Source organism: Pseudopipra pipra, chromosome 6 (assembly GCF_036250125.1).
Source record: "Pseudopipra pipra isolate bDixPip1 chromosome 6, bDixPip1.hap1, whole genome shotgun sequence".
NCBI lineage: Eukaryota > Metazoa > Chordata > Aves > Passeriformes > Pipridae > Pseudopipra > Pseudopipra pipra.
In genome coordinates, this window is record NC_087554.1 from 23,730,349 (window position 1) to 23,750,175 (window position 19,827).

Consider the following 19,827-nt stretch of genomic DNA (forward strand, 5'->3'; position numbering starts at 1 on the left):
GTTTTCATAAGGTTAAACAATTAACCCCTCTTTCTAAATTAACCACCATCTAAAATTCAAAACTTAAACTAATGAAAGGGAAATGGTACAAGATTAGTGGACCACTGTCTTTCCCTCCAGCTGTGGGACATCAAGGATGTATAAGCCTTCATGTTCTGTAGCTTTATTGAAAATGCTCTCTTATCCTTCTGAGTGATGTGGAAGGGATGAGATGTTACAGCTGTGTTTGGACAGAGCCTCAGTGTATTTTGCTTCTCTTTCATGATATTGCAGAAGCTTCTTTTGCCTCTTATGGATTTTGTTGTTTTTCTTTTGAGACAATTTGCATGAAAAACAGAATATCTTAGTTGCCTTCAGTGTGATTCATGTGATGATGATGAGTTTATCCAGTGGAGATGTCATACACATACATTTGGAGTTGGATGAACTGAGTTAATTTCTTTTTAACAAGTATGACAGTGTATCAGTCTATCAGAACCAAAGCCACCTTCAAATCACTGATTAGTCGAAAATAATTAAGATCAAATGCTACATTTAGATTCAGCTGCAATTTACAGAAGTGTTTGTTTAAACAAGAGCCAACAAAAGGAATCTTGGCTGTGAGGATCACCAGGAAAAAACCTCTTTATATATTACGTCCATGTAGCAACCAACTCCAGAGATGAATTGCTGGAAGTGACATGTCTGATTTATTGCCCACTGCAGCTTTGAGAGTGTTTGCAAACTGAAGTAAGTGTTATGGTTAGGATGATTATAATGGGGTTTTATTTTGTTTTAGAGAGAGGAAAAGAGTAAATATATTTTTGTGGCTTCTGGATGTAGATTACTTCTGTGGTTACTCTTGGTTCTTAAGCCAGCCTAGGCTGCTCAGTGTCACTTGCCCTTACCCTGCAAGGGGAGCTGAGGCTGGTCAGTGGGAAGAGAGCCTGAAAACAGTGCTCCAGCACTCACCGCATTGCAGTGGGACAGCAGAGGGGCAGCATCGTGATGGGGCTTTGCCAGAGACAGACAGGTAGATCTGGAAGAGAAAAAAATTATACTGTTGCCCTAGGGGGATGTTCTGAGTAGATAGCTGGGATCCATGCAGAAATTTTCTGCTGTTTCTAGTATATCAGCAGGTCTGCAGCTGGTTTTGGTTCTGCCTCTCAAAAACATGGATTTGTCAATTGGAGGGTATCTCAATGTCCATTGGTGGAAGATGCTAAGATATAACTAGTTAGTTGTTTTATATAGTATTCAACTGTATTACTGTCATTCATCCTAAGTTCCCCAAATGATTCCTAACCTGTACATGATGGAATTGCAAGTGGCCTTTTGAATAGGGACATTTCCAGACTTGAAAGACTAGGAACTTTAAGCTGTGTAACACATGGAATCATCTTTAAGTTAGGGTTACACAAAAAAGGTTAGTTCTGTCTCATCTGTCTCATGAAGCAGATGTCAGGTTTCGAAATTTCAGGGATATTCTTTTTTCTTGTGGTCCAAAAATATGAACCCCAATATAGTTTTATTTAAAGAAACAAACAAGCAAAAAGATATAAATCTCTATCTGTACAAGGTGCCTTCTCCAAGAACCCCGCTGGTTTGGCCTGGAGAAATTTTTAGGTCAATAGCCTAGCAAGTGGGTTGCTTGTGTTCCCTGGTGAGAACTGGGAAGACCAGGAATGTCAGCTTGAATCTTCTTTGTCCAAGGTTAATGCTCCATCCAACACACCTCTGGCTAATTAAAACAGCCTCTCTTTTGATTTAGAGTTCCATCCTAGATTCACAGAAATATCACAGAATATCTGGGCTTGAGTTTTAAAACAAATTGAAGCAAAAAATGTCACTCCCCAGACTGAAAGAAATTCTTAGCTGACAGATTGAGGCTTCATCTGGAAGATGAAACAAGCTCTCAGGAAGTCCATCGCGTTCCATCATGCAGAATGATAGGAAATCCGTGAGTAGTTCTTCCAAACTCAACACCACTAGAAATGCTGTCCAGACAGTTGCACTCGCAGAAGGTTAGAGTTCTGTTTTTTGTAGTATCAGAAGCTAGCCAGCTGTTCATAAATCAGTAGTTCATATGTCAACAGCCCTAGATAAGCATACGATTTCACTGTGCAAAGTCCCATTTACACACAGTTTGCACTAGAAAGGAGAATCTTTTTAGCCAAATAGAAAAGTAAAGCTGTGAAGGTGAGTTGGGGAGCAGAATACAAAAAGATGAAGAGCTTTCAAGAAGTTACAAAATATATCTCAGAGCTCATGTTTTCAGCTTCTGGCTAAGCTGTCTTACAGAAAATTTTCAGTTCAAATCTTTTTCTATTGTTTCTGTTTGTACTCAGGAAAAAGAAAATAAAAAATCCAGTGAGAACAAATTCTTTTGTGCTTTGCACAACCCTGGGTAAAATTAACTGGATATCCAGCATAACCAGGAGCATCCTCTCTAGGTTGAGTAATAATGAAGGGATGAACTATCCTTCTATCACTGTTCTTGGCTGATCCTCTCCTGCTCCCTCTTTTAATAAGCTTGTCATTCTGCTGGTAGGATGCTGAACCAGCACCCGCCATCCAGTTAAAATATAAAGTAGTCAGAAGTTTCAATCAGCTCCTTGAACACGTACTGGACATTCATTGCAATTTCTACAAAAATGTCTAGGCAACTCATTGCTTAGGGTTTCGCCTTATTTTGTAGCTGCTGCTTTACAACACTCTGATTTTAAAATGTAATTTTACAAGTGTTACTTTTACTGACTATATTTTTTTTTTCATTGTGTGTTCCTAGATGCTAAGAGTAGGAGCAGACTGGAGAGGCAACCAGTGTTGTAATAAGTAATACAGAACTCTGGCTATTCTTGGTTCTGCTGCTGCTAAATATATTTCCACTGCTTTGGGTGACCGTGAAAAATAGTATTTCATGAATATTCAAAATATATTCAAAAAGCAACTCATAATTTGGTAAGAAACATGCTGTGTTTGGTTAGATTGACTATAACTAAAATGTTATATGTCCTATAGCTCTAGAAAAGAATACTCTATTTTTCTTTTCTGAGAAAAGCTGTGTGGGTACAGAAAAGTACCTCTGGTAAATCAAACCTGACTGAGAAAATGGGAAGGTTTTTACAGCCCCTTTCATCTTTCATGAAGTTCCAGTGTCCTAAGATCCAGGTGTGTGCTTCAATGTAAGACATGGATGTATTGTCAGAAGAGCCGGGGTGGAATGTGGAACCTGAAGAGGAGGGATGTGGTACAGGGATTGAGTGCTGCAAAAAGAGCAACATGAGGAGGGTGCCCAGAGCAGGACTAGCCCTGGGAGCTCCCCTTGGATAAAAGGGGCTGAGAAGGGAATGGCAAAGGGGGATGCATCAGAAGGGTAGCTGGCTCTGTCCTCACTGCAGACAGACAGCATGTCTCAGTGCTTTCTGTGTTCATATCCCTTACTTTCCTGAGCAGCAACTTCCTCACACTTCCCCAAAAACTTTTGAAGAAAAGTGGAGGGGCAAAATGATTTATTGAAAGTATAGTACAGAGTGAAGCTGCATTAATAAGCCTGCATGCCTGGTAGAAAAAAACTACCCTCAACATGATGAAAAATAATTCCCCCTGAGTCTTCAGCATCCTGCTTGAGTCACTAATTCCCCAGGGCAGAAGACAAAGTAAGTAAAAAAAGTTTGTTTTCACATAGCAAAGCCAAAACATGTCCAGTTGTGATTTAAGACTAGTCCTGGGAGACATCTTTTTTTTAATGTAACATGGGGCCAGTACTGGTGAGTTGATAAAAATACAAATTGATTTTTTTTCTCATCCAATAGCAAAAGCAGCTATTCATTTCCCTGGGACTTGTGTCTGCATGCATTTTCTGACTGCAGCTGCCCCAAAGTGTATGAGGACCAGGGCGCAGGGAAGGTTTAGATGCATGAGTCAGATTTTCCACAAGTGCGGCTCCTTGTCTGGCTTCAACAGCCAGCACCAGTGGGACTTTTTCCTGCTCCTTCCTCCTTGTCCAGCTGCCTGCACAGGCTCTCCCATCACTCCTCTTCTGGTGCTCTTTACCTCTTTGAGATGTCCCTGGCAAAGGCCTCAACATCCTATGATTTCTACAAATAGTATCTGCAGCTCCTGAGGGAAACATCAGAGTACTCCTCTAGTTCCTTGAGGTTTTATAAATACATTCCCAACTAAAGACAGTTTTTAAATCTACTCAGCCACAGAATTGCACAAGTTTGATGAAAATTCTCCACTTACGATGGGATAAGAAAGCAGAGGGTGAGAAGACCTAGTGCTAGCAAGTGACCCCTGTCTGGAAGCAGTCTGCTAATGCTTTTTTCGTGAACTACTGCTCAGGGCTCGACCCAGAAGCACAATAGAAGGTGCTGTTCTGATTATGGCTTATAATTGTGCTGTTCTAATTTACAGATTTAATGGTTTGTTAATAATGTCTGATTTGGGAATATAGTATAGTCTATCAACTGAGGGTGGCATAATACCATTAATAAGGGTAATTGAGGTTGTTGCTGTGATCTTGTTTGCTCTTTGGTTTGTTAATTGAAAATTACTTATCTTACTATATGATAGAAATAATGCTGTTCCCCTGTGAAGCCTGGGCATCTTGAAGGAAAAAGGGATGTGTCAGTCTGCACTGTTAATACATTGTGAGGATATCTGTACAGCAGTAAGCATACAGATGTGAACTAGTCTGTGTCAGGTGTTGTGTTGTCTGTGTTTATATTTTTTATAAATAACAGCATGCACTGTTACTTATGGTTGCATGTGTCTCTCACTGCAAGAATAAGGCTGTCTGGAATGCATGCAATTGATTAGAGAGCCTTTACTGGAGAGAATGGAAATGAGAGACAGACAGGCTGCTGAGTATTTAACCCTGGAGAAGAAGCTTGGCATTTCATCTTCTATCAACGCTTGCCTGTAACTACTATTAACATTAATTATGGAGATACTTAGTGAACACCCTGTTAGCCTTAATTAGAGTTAATGGAAGATACGTGTGGATGTTAACAGGACAAGAGGCAACCAAGCTTCCATTTCTAAGGTTAAATATTCAGTAGCTCCCTCTTAGACATCACCAACATCCTATAATCATGCAGTCAGACTTATCCTAAAGCAGAACAGTTTCTTCTGCCTTTTTTGTTTTTTTTTTCTTCTCCCCAGTTATGGCCATCTTACACTGTTTTTGCTTAAATTAAAGAGCAAACAATGATGTTGCAGTGACCTCATTACCTTTACTAATGTAATTGTGTTACCTCTCCTCTATGTATAGTGCACCTCAGAATCAGACTTTATTAGCAAATCATTTGCTACCCCTTTTACTGTCTTTTTAATGAGCACCAGTAGAGTCACTTAAGAGACTTGGCTTTGTTCTGAACAGAGACCTTGTGACAAAGATCTTGGGGCCTGAGTGCTTGAGTAGGTCACGTAATATCCGAGGTCTGCAAAGTTCGTGTCACTGTGCTATTGTTTGAAGCTGTAAAGACAAAAAAAACCTTCCCCTTGCACCCATCAGCTATCTTTGGTATTTTGAAAACCAGTGTTGCTGAAGAATTAAGATTGCAAAATGTAGAGGTTGTCTTATTACCCTGCTGTTGTGTAAGATGGCATATCCCTGCTGCTAACCACTGCCCAGCAGGTCAGTGTCCTCATGGAAACTGCCTTTTCAGGACTGACTTGGAGGCCTGTAACTCTCTCTGAGAGCCCTGAGCCTACCTTAGGTGGTGTCACACAGTTCATAAAGTCGGGTGTGCTCCTTTGGGGTCTGTTTCCTTTGCCACAGACATGCGTGATGATCTCAGATGGTGTATTAGGCAAAAAGTGCGCTTTTTCTTCCAGATGCTCTATTATACAGTTATGGGGCTGCCAAGGCAGTGCCCCTTTGAATATTGCTTAGTTGCAACCTTATTACTTACAACCTGTAGCTTCCAAGTACTTTTTGGGCTGGAACCATCTGGAAGGGAGTTCCTACCACTAACCTGATTGAACATGCTATCAACTGATATAGAACATAATGTTTGATCTTTGTGAAGAGAAAGGATGAGTTGTGGTGTGTCCTTGACAAAAAAATACCATCCTTCCCTCGCAGATTGCATTATACTGAAAGCAAACACAAAATTATGTACACACCTCTCTCTATGAACTACAATCACTACATCTCATTTTACTAGCACAATTGCCAGTGACAGCCTTCCTGAAGGATGGTACCCCGTGAAAGATATATTGGATGGATGCCAGTGTAAGGCATCCTGAACATACTTTGGAAGTTTCTTCGTTCACTTTTTACAATGTCACTTGAATATCAGTAGAGCTTCATGTTCTAAGGAAACACGTCACAGGTGTTAATGGGTGCAGTGTGTTCTTAAAAGAAAACTTGCAAAGCAGTGTTACCCCAGCTTTCCAGGTCGATGACTTTCTCCTTTTTGTTGAAGCTGTTCCAAGCATAAGAACATCTGTGCTTGGCCCAGGTCTCACATACACCTATTTGTGGAAACTGTCCATTGCTGGCTGAGGATCCTGGCACTCACACCTGGGGGGCAGCTGGCTGGCAAGGGGACTCGGGGATGAGACAAGGCACTCGACCTGTGGGGCTGGCTGGGAAGTCAGTCTCTGTTCATGTTTACCTGGAGGATGAGCTGGGGAAAGATTTTGATTTTAGCCATTTGTTAGCATATTTTCTCAACATTTCTATCTAATTTTCCAGTTGTGCCATTACAAGCGCCTGTTTTGTTTTGTGGTGGCAGAATCTGTTCAGCTTCGTAACTGCTACTACTTTTTTGATCTAATATGTAAAGTAATGCATTCACAGGTCAAATCTACGTGGACCTTTTTTAATGGCCATGTGAAGCCTAAAGTGCTTGTATTTAAAAGGGTGCGACAAAAAGGCTTTTGATAGAATTTTTTGGGGGGTTTGGAGTAAGCTTATTGATTTCAGAGCTCTTGCTGGACATTGTATGAAATGGATGGATGCTAAGAACACTTTTCTGTGCTATGCAGAGCTGCTAATTTAGCTCTTATCTGCATAGTTAAAGTAGAAAAATCCCCTACTGCAATATGGCTTACTCCAGTTTATGGGAAAGAACAAATTTTTCTTATGTACCTCCATTTAGATCCGTTAACAAAAAGGAGAGATACATCATCTTTAAAAAGGAAAAAAGCACTCGCATTATAAAGTTTCTATTAAATTGCTCACTAAGCCTTCAGGTACAGTAGGAAAGAAACTGATACTGTAAAGGGAACATGGTCATGACATATCATTTTATTTCAGCTAGAATAATGTGGCCTTGCTTGGAGCAGAAGCTGCCTCTCTGATGAGGCCATGGTCTGGTTGTGCAGCTGGGAAAATGAAACAGTCTGACTGAAGATATTGTCAAACACATCGAGGTTAAGCACCCTTTGCCCCAGGTGAATTCCCTTGTTTTTATAAGCCACTACAACTAGGCTGTAAAATGCAGGTCTGCAAGCAAAGCTAGGGTAATAACTACAGGTGGTAACTTAAGGCTGCCTTCATGAACTAAATCCTGCATTTTCAGTCCTTAACAAAATGGATGTGTGAAGTAAATTCCTCCCTATCTTGCCTATGACTCATATAAATGTATCATACTTCTTGAAGCAGATTTTCAAAGTCTTTAGCCAAACACATGCACATCGATGCCTTAATTAAAATCAGTTTATTTTGTAGGTTAATAACTTATACCACATCTACCAGTGTGGTCATTTTTTCTGTTAAATGGCTGAATGAGATCTAACATTAAAAGATATCCTGTCCTAAAGTGGATTTTTTTTTTTAATCTCTAGACCAAACAGTGGCCCAGCTGAACAGAATAATTTCAGAATCACTGAAACAATAGTAAAGATTTAAGTAGTGAGAAAATCATTCTGGGTGTTTGGTATCAGTGTAGCAGCATTACATTGATTTACAGAAATTAATTTCCTGGGTCGATACTGTTAGGCTCTGTAGTTATCTGGCCACCTCTGACTAGATTTCTTTACCAGAAGGATATCCTGGCTATTACCCCAAAATGCTTTGGACCCACCTAATTCATTTGTAATCTCCCCAGGATAGCAGGGAAAGCAGCAGATAAGCATTAGCTGAGAGACCTGAGCAGTGTCACCCCGGGATAACGGAAGGATAATGTATTACATGAGAAGATGTCATCTCACCAAAAAATAAATTTCAGGAGCTGATATTTCATACAGGATATGCAAAGTGCTTAAATGGGAGCTTGCTTAGTGTTCACATTTATTCTATCATTCATTCTCTCATTCATTCTTTTTGATACACAGATTTGTTTGCTTGCTTCTGAGCAAAACTAGATTTTCTAACTGATAACTCCTATGGGGAAATCAGATGACAAAAAGATTAATATGATATGTTATATGTGGTACAGATGACAGTGTCAAGACAGTGCATTGCAGAAGAGAGGGGAACTTAGGAAATAAAAGTAAAAATAGAGCCTCTCATTCAAAATTTGAAGCAGTGGAATCAATGAGGAAGCGAAATACCAATAAGCCCCTACTTGGAGGAGGAGGGGGAGGCTCTTTGGTCAGTCAGGGCAAGGTGAGTCCACCATTTTTTAGTAGCTGTAAAACTTTAGGGAGAGCCTGCATGTCTCATGGTGCTCACCCTCTTGCAGCTCAAGGGGCTAAAAGTGGGGAACTTGGCTCTGCTGATGAGGTGTGCTCAGCTCCAGAGAGTCACAGCATTTAAATAGCAAAACTAGTGAAGGAAAACCAAGTCAAAGCTATTCTGCAGGGTTTTCCATGGTGGGCCAGAATCATCACCTGTTTTCTTCTTGGCCCATAGGGAGTGTGCAGGCTCAGAAAAGGAGCACAGCCTATCAAAATGATAGATCCCTAAGCACATGTCCTGCCTCTCACATTTCTCTGTGCATTTCTGGTACTTCATCTTCCATCTCATCAGTCATGCTGCACTTGCCCCTAGGGCACCTGGGTGCAGAGCTTGAAAAGATGGAGATTAAATACAGGCCCTGAGTGGGAGGAGGCTCGTGCAAATAAGCAGAAACAGAAGTATTAGAAGGTCAATTTAATGAGTGCGTCCTGTGTCCAGATTAATGTGCTTCATTCAAAAGATGCAAGAACAAACCTGCTTTTCCAAGGACTGCCATTAGGTGGTCCCTTACTGGGGGAAGTTTTGCATTGCAGCTTTTCTGCTATGAGTATCAGATTATTGTAAATGCCTGCCTCAAACCCCTGATAACTGTGCTGACTGGAAAACTTTTGTTCCTGAATTACTTCTGAGGGAGCAGATGTTGACCCAACATTTTCTAAAAAGCCCCTATATCCACCCCTCAGAATTTATTAGCAACTGGAGCATACAGGATACTGAACCTTGATCCCAAATGCCCTGAAAACTCTCATGTCTCTGCTGGCCTTCTGGAAGAGCTGGTTCACACCGGTGTCAATGGGAAACAGTGGGCAGGGTGGTGTGTGGGATGCTGCACTGAAGGTGAGGTTTCAAAATGCATTGAGTTGGCAGCACTCAGATTCTAACCCAAATGTCCTCTCCCTCCAACACACAATGCTGTAGGGCAACCTCTGGCTGTCTGGGACTCCTAGGCCACTGGTAATGCTGGTCAGTGTGGAACCTCAACTATGTTGTGGACAGTGTCTTCTTTCAAGATTTAAAAGTTTGCTGTGTCTTTCTTCATCAGTAGATACTTGACTTGGGATTCTCCTAGTGAGGAGCTGACATGGTGAACCCGAAGAGGAAACAGGTGGAATACAAGTTGTCTGACGTTTTTCAGTCCAGTTGCCATGAGCTCAGAACTGTATGATCCATATGAAGGACCCCTTCAAAACCTGCAGTTTTGTGTCTGAACAGTTTTAAAAAATATTGGCAGTCACTCAAAATGCTTGTTTTCGTCTAAAAATAACAATATTTTGCATACTGTCTTCCATCAACTGCTTTTGGTATAGGCAGCCCTGTACTCTCATATGATATTGAACTAAATCTCTTAGACTCCATGGGAGGCAAATAAGTGTTGTTGTTAATTATATTAAATACAGGGGGCAGGGGATGAAAACAACACACTAGCTTGAAATGACTCACTAATGTCTGTGAGTTTCTGTGACAGATATTAGCAGAACTGGAACTATAAAATGGTCTGAGCACTAGACAGGGGACCACAGAAGCTGCCCAGGACATTTGCTGGGTATCCTGGAGAAAAGCCTGGTCAGCTTTATAAAGGACTTAGCTTCATAAAGGGCTTTCAGACTGTAATGTGGAAAGCAATCTATGGTTTAAATGGTATTAATGTTCTTATGCAAGCTGGTTAGTGCTTCATCAGACATGCAGAATGGTGACCACAAATCTTGTTATGAAATTTGTCATAAAATTTATCATCAAATGCATTTTCACAGCAAGAATCCATGATGTTTTCAGAAAGATTCTTCTCCCTGTGCTGAAACGAGTGATGGGAGAAGAAGCTATTAAATGCCATATCTCTTGGGACAACTTTTCTTGTCCTTCATGCAGAGCTCAGAGCAACTCTGCAGCCTAATTGTGAGAAAGTTGCAAAAGTGTTGTCTCTTCATGTTCAGAATAGCTTGAACATCCTGTTGTTCCCTATGTTTTCTCAGCCTAAATCCGGGCTCTTTGCTCTGCAAGCCTCATTTTGATACTTTTGAAATATGATTTTTTTTAGCTGAAAGGCAGCATTGCTTTCAAATTGGATGCTGATCAAGGTGGGAGATATAACAAAAGCGTGGTTATAGTGAGCTTTGGCCACTGAAAACTGGTATGATTTTGCAGTCAGAATTCAGCCCAGTCCTGACTGAGGTGAAAGTTAGCCTGTGGAGTCCTATCCCTCACAGGAGATCTGCTTTTAAAACTGTGTTCTGTTGTCCTCCCTAAAAAGATTGTGTAGACTTTCAAAAATAGGAATTGCCAGATTTGGTCAGATGGTGTTCTCACTCGTTTTGGTTGCAAAGAGGAAGGTGCTCAGCAGTCCATCGGCAGATTGGTTTTTGTACTGATTTAAGGCCATGTGAGCAGCTTGTGCCTTCATCATTCACTGATACATTTGTAATTATTCCAGCTCCTCTGATTTGAGTTAGAGGAGGTTTTATGTCTCTAGGTTCTAAGTCTTGACTTCTAGCAGGTAAAATAACAGTGAAGACTGAGTAAAAGAAAATTCATCACTATTTCTGTGGTTAAATTTGCTATTTCAGTTTTGAAAGGGTCAATACCTTTGAGTGCATGCCGGTTTTTATGTGTATGTATGATTGATGCTGCTTCAGGTTTTGCCCCAGGCAAAGCCTCAGTCTACTTGCAAGTGATGCTGGTAGTGAAGTTTCCACTGCTTCTGTTATGTGTTATTTAGATAACAGTAGAGCTAAAAATCTGGACCACTTCACAAGCAGAGATACAGTCCTTTCCCCCAAAGCTCACAAACCTTAAAACAAAGACTGCCTGGGGAGACTCTTTGGCACTGAACTAAATATTCTTGCCAAGAAAAGGTTTCTTACAATTGTGGTCTTCCTAAAAGGCACTGTGGGTAGTATCAACACAAAGATATCTGTATTACATGGTTTGACCTGCTTTAACCTCAGCCAATCTCCTAGAGATGTAGGAAATATCTGTTCCATTAAAAGGTCTTGCCTTTCAGGAAAAGTAGAAGCGGTTTTTCTGGTATCTCAGCTTTCTAAGAGGAGATGTTATACTTTTTGTGGGTGAACGTCACCCCACTGAAGCTGTCTGAAAGCCTGTGGATCCATGTCATCAGCACGTAACCTGCTGTCTTTGTGTGCAAAAATGAATTGCTTCCCAAGTCTCTTCACTTAAGAGCACTGCAGATGTACTGTGCTTGGGGAATAAGGATATTTTGGGAAAACAGGTATATTGTTCATGACGTCCTCTTCCTCTAGGGGGAAAAAGATATGCTCTTTTAACTTTTAGCTATAGTGGAATGTTTGACCAAATCTTAATGAAAACTAGATACTCAATTTTGCAGGTTTTTATGTCCTTAAAAATGCCTTTTTTTTTTTCTCCTCCCCTGGCGAAGTTTGAAGTCTGTCAGCAACATAAGTGGGATTTAGATCAACCTCTGAGTAGTTAAGTGATGAAGAGATTTCCATAAGGTCACTCAGTTCCCCTCCCCACATGTAGAAGGACGAGGTTGTTGGGGGGAAGTGTTACAGGTGGCAATGGAAGCGAGTTCTCCCATATTCGCACCTCAGCAAAGTAAAGGTCTTGCCTCCTCAAGTCTCTTCAACACACCAATTTACCCAGTTTTCCTACAGCATGAACTGGGTACCTCCAAACCTATGAGCCTCCAGAGCAGTGTGTGGAGAGATGCCCAGCAGCTGTGTGACCCCATGCCCCTTGGCAGGACCGTGGCTGATGCAGCAGGATGGCTCGTTCGCGAGAGCTGCAGTGCGGGGCTGTTTGTGTGGCTTCATAAACACAGTCAAGGCATCAGCGGAGGAAGTTTAATTAGGCACCTTTTATTTCCTAAGTCCTGGAAGAGCTGAAGCTGCTTGCCTGGACTCAAGGGCTACCAGGCTCCCTGTGCCTGATGCTGTGAGAGGTGGATGTGTTGCTATGGCACTGGAGGTGTCTCCAAACCCCACTGCTCTGGCAGCTGAGCTGGCTCCCAGCAGCATGTCCTAATTGCGGCTGTGCAGCAACAAAACAAATATTCAGAGATTTCCATAAAGGCTGTAATCAAAGGAGCATCCCTGGCTTTTTAATATGTGCTGAATGGGTTCATTTGTAAGCTTATTATGACTTCAGAGAGAGAAGCTATTAGGGTGATCATTAGCTGCCTGTGCAAATAGCAAGGAAAACTGTGGCATGTTCCAGAATATCCCCCTTTTTAAGGTCTGCACTTTCAGGTGCATTAACAATAACCAGCCATGCTGTCTTTCATGTTTCCCATGCCATGAGTAAGGACAAAAGAGAAAGGAGAAGGGGACAGTGTACTGTACACTTTCAAAATAAGTTCAGATGGAAAGAAAAATGAGGTGTTACGAGAGCAGCAAATTCACTAGCATGACATTGTGTGTCTTGATGCAGTATCTGTTATCCACTGGGAAAGCAAAAGCATCTGGGAGCCAGCCTTCAAGTCTTGGCTCATATCTCACTTAGTCCCTCTACTCCTGTCATCTGTGTATGAACAGCGCTATGGGTCTTTTGTCTGCCTTGAACCTGATCGTTGCTGGAGTGTTTAGATTATACATTTTATGAAGGAAGAGAGAACATTTAGAAACACGTATGCCAAGATTATGGGATTTATTAACTCTCGTTTATTTTCCTGCAGAACATCTGAAGCTATCTTGTGGGCTGTGGCCACGGTTCTCTCTCTGCTCCTTCTTACTCTTTCTTAATCAGAAATCAAAAATATCTGTAGCAAAAGACATTGAATGGTTGGCTGTTTGTACGTTAATTGATACAAGTGTAGTTGAGATCAGTCACATTTACCTTTCAAACTACATTAGCTGCAATTTTATGTATTAGATAAGGTTAAAGATGCTGATTGCAGTGAAATTCAGTTTAGATTTGCACATGGAATATTTATAAGTTGTGTATCAGTTTGGCTATAAGCAGGGTTACTTAGGCTTCATGTCTGCCTCTCTTCCCTAAGTAATTTCTTATGTCCTTTACTGCATTCAAGTTTTCCTGCACATATCACACTTATAGCTTGTGAAATATATGTATTTCCTAAATAAGTAAATGAATCCAAGTTATGAGCTCAGTGGGATAAAGAATATCCTATTGTGTTTAGAATTCATGACACCTTGGGATGCATTATTATTATTCTTTTTAAAAACATTTAAAAGATGACCAGGAGCAGATAAATAATGCCACTGGTCAGATTATCAGAAATATTATTTTCCGGTTTATTTAGTATTACTGAGATCCCTCATTAAAAATCTGCTTTTCTTACAGACTGTTTTTCCTAACTTTTTCTTTTCTAGTTGGACTAAACTGACTGTTTTGTTTCTACAGGTGTGTAGGCAGCTACCTTGAACAGACAGTTTTGTTGGTTTTTTTGGGAGTTTTGGGTTTTTACTGGGGCATTTTTTTGTATGATAGTTAATGCATTCGAAGTTCTGTTTGGGATTTCTTTCTTAAAAGCGATTAAGATTATTACTTTCCCAGCTAAATGTTAAACAGTGGGTTACTTTTTCCGCACCTCTATCTTATGAAAAAGCACTGAGAATAACCACAAAAAAAAAAAAAAAAGAAGTTAACCTATTGATCTGCAGCTCCATTCTGCGTTAAAACAAATGATTCAAGCAGGGGTTTCAGATTCCCTTGCCCATGAGCCCTTGCCTGTGTTTCTGCTCAGACAGTCTGGGGCTTCTTTTCTTGCTAAGAACATCATCATCATCTTTTTGACACGTGTAGTGGGTTGACCCTGGCCAGATAGCAGGTACTCACTAAAGACGCTCTCTCACTCTCCCTCTGCAACTGGACAGAGAAGAGGGAAAAAAACAGCTAAGAATTCATGAGTAGATATAAGAGCTGGGAGAGGTCAGTGACTGATTACCTTCATGGGCAAAACAAGACTCAAAGTGGGGATAATACTTATATTTACTACTAACAGGATAAGAGCCAAAGAGTAAGAATAAAACCATCTTAAAGACACCATCTCCCCACTCGTCCTTTCTTCTATGTTCTCCCTCCTCCCCCTCAGCAGTGCAGGGGGACGGGGAATGGGGGTTGTGGTCAGTTTTTTCTGCCACTGCTCAGGGAGAGGAGTCCTTCCCCTGCTCCCATGGGGTCCCTCCCATAGGAGACAGTCCTTGATGGACCTCTCCAGTGTAAGTCCATCCCTCAGGCAGCAGTTCTTCCCAAACTGCTGTCCCGTGGATCACTTCTCCATGGAGTGCAGTCCTTCACAAATGAGCTGTACTGATGTGGGTCCCCCACGGGGGCCACGAGTCCTACCCGGGAAAAACCTGCTCCAGCCGTGGGCTTCCCTCTCCATGGGCTGCAGGTCTCCAGCAGGACCCCGCTCCATCCTGGGCCTCCCATGGGGTCACAGCCTCCTTCATGCATCCACCTGCTCCAGCATGGGCTCCTCCATGGGCTGGCTGCACGTGGGTCTCTGCACCCTGATAGCGCTCCATGGGCTGCAGGGGCAGAGCTGCTCCACCATGGTCCGCACCATGGGCTGCAGGGGCCACAGCTCCAGCACATGAGCACCTCCTCTCCCTCCTTCTGGACTGACCTTGGTGTCTACGTTGTTGTTTCCATGTTCTCATTCTGCTCTTCCCTGTCTGGAAATTCTTCTGCGCAACAATCTTCTTTTCTTAAATATGTTATCACAGAGGTGTTACTATCATTCCTAATTGGTTCAGCAGCAGGAAGTCCGTCCTGGAGCCAGCTGGCATTGGCTCCACGGAACAGGGGAAGCTTCTAGCAGCTTCTAACAGAAGCCACCTCTGTAGCCCCCCCCCGGCTACCAAAACCCAGCCACAGAAACCCACTACAACAGGACAAGGGCCTGTGGCTCACAGTAATCCATTTTGGTAACATCCTTACTTTACAATCATTTTCCTCCTCTGCCTTGTTTCCTTGAAGGCTGCAAAGTATCAGGAAACTTCTTAAAATATTGGAAATTGTGGTCTGAGGAGGACAAGGTTGCCACAGCAACTGTCCAGTATTTCTGAAATTTATTCCTTCATCTTTCAAAGCCATCATGAATGCCACAAACTGCTGAGGCATTTGCTGCAAACAAAGCAAGGCTATAGAAAAAGAGAACAGAAAAGAGCACCAAGGAATCAGTTGTTGTAAAGGTGAGATGTGTCAGGCTCAGGGAAAAAGTGGCAGGCATTTACACTTCATGTTAAATCCCCTCAGCGTCTGGAATGCCATGCAAGCGTATGGAGTGTTTCAACACTTGACAGTATCTGACATGACAGTGGATAATGTCACTTGGCTTGTGATGCAACTCCATGATCCACTCAGGATGGTGACATTTATTCCATCCAGAAAGGAAATATTTTCAGAAAGAAGAGGCCAAAGTTAGCCACCTCCCTTTTGGTATGGTAAATTACTGCTTTCTGGGACAGAAGATGCCTTGCAAAGATTGTAACTTATCAGCCAGAAGTGATGAGTTTTTTCATCGGTTTGGGACTGGTCTCAGTATGGACTGGTGAACACAGGGTTGTATTGGGGGTCAGGAGGTTTAACACATCCATTCCCCTTTTAGCTTTGTTTTTCTTATCTGATAAACAAAATTAATGTTGTTATATCATCAGTGCATATAACCTTTGGGTCATCTGTTTAGAAAGGCAGACATTACCATATGGTTCCATTGTACTGCAGTTAATAAAAGGAAAAATACACCTGTGAGCTATCTGAGGACCTTTTTTTAAGCAGCAGAACTTAAAAGAGTTGCAGGCTATTAGATGTGTCAGTTCTGTATGCAGTATCTTCTTTTCTGAGACGGGTGGTGCCTGTGTGTGAAAAGCTGTATGAAAGAGCCAGATGTGATTACCTATCGAACTTTGCTTGGGAAGGGGCCCAAGTGAGCAGTTCATGTTTCCAGCGGTGTGGTATGCACATTTGCACTAGATGAAATGGAGTGCTCAGTGGCCTGAGGCCATACTGGCACTTCAAACACATACTCTAGCACTTTTCAAAATGCTACAACGTTTAGGAGAATTGGTTCTGCTCTGGGACTTCTGAATTTCCATATTGAATGTCTGTGTACATGTGGGAGATTTTACCTCCACATGATCTCATGTATTGTATGCACACATTTTGCAAACTTGCAAATATAAAACATAGATGGTAACTGTTGTATTATTGGTTTTGTTGCAATGCTGGTGTTATTTGTATGAAGTTTTAAGGGGTTCAGTCCAGCTCTCTTTTTTCTCCTGTAGAAGATTGATATGCTCTTACTGTGCAGCTGTTTGGTGGTTGAAATGTGTCTTTGTTAAAAGCAGTCAGGATGGGATGGGATTCAGTTGGTCTGCTTGGGTAGGAAAGTTAAGGTAGTTTTAGCAGCAGCTCTGATTCATTTAAACACTGTCCCAAGCCTCATATGCTTTTAGTGTTATAAAAGCCAATCAGGTTATTGTTTTAAGGTATAAGATGCCCCTAAGGGCTTTACTCACTCAACTGTACTGAGGAATTAAATGCTCTGAGGCAGTGCAACAGCCTCATTCACTCCAGTGTTGCAAGGCAAGGCAGTCATCGCTGCTAAATGGGCCCATGTTACAGCGACATTAGCATTTTAATGCAACTAAAGAGGAGGTAGATTGACTGTAATTTAGTATCTAGTTGCATGGTCTTGTGCAGGTCCGCTCATCGCTGCTCCACAGGGGCCGATTACAGTTACACAGTGCACTTTGGAATCTAATTGGATTTATATGCAGTAATGTAGTTGTGTCATAGCAACGATTCTGCTGTGTAAGTGCTATGAAATTCCAGTACAATTAGTTATTTATGTAGGAGCAATAGTTACAGGATAATGTACATAGCTTCTGTCAAGGTCCAGTTCAGGAGCAGCAAATGCTTTACTTTTTTCTGAAGCCATTGCAAGGGAACGAATATCTCGATCCTACTTTCACAGAGATGTTTCTCCTCACCTTTCACCATAAAAGCGCTGACCTGTTGCAGATATTCAGCAGGAAACTACTTCTGTCTTTAATATCTGCTGTGGTTGAACATATGGGTTGGCATATGATTTAGTTTCTCTAGATCCTGCAAATGTGGTGAGCACAGGGGGCTGGCAGGATCTAGAAGCCCTTGTGAAGCAGGACACCTGTAAGCGGTCCATCTGGTGGACCTTCCTGCAGGAGGTCAGATTTCTCACAAAGATAGGCCTTGCTTCTCCATCCTGCATCCTTTGTTCATTTCTTGTTTCACTTGCTACCATACTTGCTACTGTTAACCTATCTTTGCCCCATTCCTCTTTGCTCTGGAGCTCCAGCTGTCTTTCTTGTGGCATGAGACAAGCAGGGTCACAAGTTCAGCTGCTTTTCCTTCATCAAAGCCTGCTCCTCACAAAGAACTACAATGTGAATGTGAAGAGAAGCCAGTGCTCAGCAGGGAGAGCTGATGTGGTGGCCATGGGATGAGCACAGGGGCAGGATAACATGCCAGCTACAGCTGCTCAGCTGGCTGAGGCAGCGTGGCTGCACCACGCAGCCCTAAGGATGGGGCTTGGCCTCAGCCATTGCTCTGGCTTCCATTGTGTTTCCCCAGCGACTGTAAGTAAAGGCATCAGCTTGCTCAAGTCACAATTAGGCATGGTGGTTTTGCACTTTCTGCAATTCTCCCTAATGACAAAATTGTAGCTATTAACCAATGAGTCTGTTTAGTAGGGACTTCCTCCCCTTTAGGGCCACAGAGTAAGATGGAGCATTGCTGCTGTTTGGCACCAATTGCAGTCTTTCATCTCTTCTGACACAGCACCTGCTGGTACCTACTGAAGCATTTAAGCTCTTCCTCTCTGTGGTGCTATAATTTCTTTAAAATATTGTGACTTATGAGGAATAAAAAACCCAAAATTCCTCTCCCACACAGACCTTTGAGGGCTTGTAGAGTTGTAATTATATGCACACACAGTAGGAGTAGGAGCAGGAATCCTATCACTCTGGTTATTTTCCTAATGATAGGTTTATATAGCACAGCGTCATCTCTGCTTTAAAGTTAGAGCCATCTTCTCTTGGCAGCAGCTATCCCAGGACAGTGGTATCACAGGACAGGACAACTGAAGAAATTGTCTCTCAATTGCACGTGCAAAACACAGGATGAAGTGTCCCCACACACCAAAGAAATAGATAAAAAGGTCAGGGTGGGCACTGGGTTCTGACTGTCAAAAAGGGGCTCTCTATTGTGAGGCAGTGACATTGTTCCTTGTCCTAGCTGTAGACTCTTCAAAGCCCTCTTCAGACATGCCTGAACCTGCTGCAGCCATCTCTCAGCCACTCACATGGCACTCTCTGAACTTTCACACTGATGGAAAAGCTGTAGTGATCCAGGGCAGCCTTCATACCCAGCATTGTAAAGTGGCACATGCCTTCAGCACTTCACAGCAGAAACAGGTCAATTGGCCATAGATGTTTGTACCTTCCATACAGAGAGCGAAGCCATCTCTGCTCTTCATCTAGAGATGTAGGTTTACAGTGACAGAGGAAGGACATTAAATGAGAGCGATTAATGCAAAACAGATCTATGAATATTCATTATGTGTTTTATATTGTAATAATTTCAGCCACCTTGAAACTCCTTGTTCGCTTCCTGCCAACAACAAACGATAGACTTTTGCTCACAGAAGTCTTAATGGGAGGCAATTTTCAAAGGCGCATTTACAAATGTTTGTGGGAAACAGATGTTAAATGCACCCACTCCAGAAATCAAGATGAAATGCTGGCAGTGAGAGAGCAGGGATAGACCCAGGTGACTTATCTAATGCCTCACAGGGAAGCAGTGGCTTCAGCAAAGCTGTGAGTGTGCCAAAACCATTTACGAAGGATGAGTAAGTTACAGTGCTGAGCGACCCTATGTGAATATTGGACTCTTATGGCATGGGGTGCTGTTTGAAGAGTTAATGACTGCCCCTTCCCCACAGAGCCTGCAGAGTGTGGGGTTGGGGCTGTGTCAAATGGGTGGAAAAAACACTGTAGAGAAAGCAACAGTCAAACACACATGCCTTGTGTGTTTGACACTACATTTAAGTCTGTAGTCTGTCCTCACCTTTGTCTAGTCAAAGGCTATCACTAGCATTGTGCAGGCAGAAATTAAAATTTACTGAGAAAATTGTAATTTTTAGCTTGAGGCCAGTGGCAGCCTGTACCTGAGTCCCTCTGCCTGCACCTATATATCTAATTCTTTGGGTGGAGAGGGTGGTGGCTTTG

At 42.1% G+C, this 19,827-nt stretch overlaps 1 protein-coding gene across 6 annotated transcripts in view; it reads left to right on the top strand.

The window, feature by feature from the left end:
- Positions 1-19,827, top strand: part of TSPAN18 (tetraspanin 18) — a 121,506-nt gene that overhangs the window by 73,912 nt on the left and 27,767 nt on the right. The gene's annotated exons all lie outside the window — the stretch shown is intronic.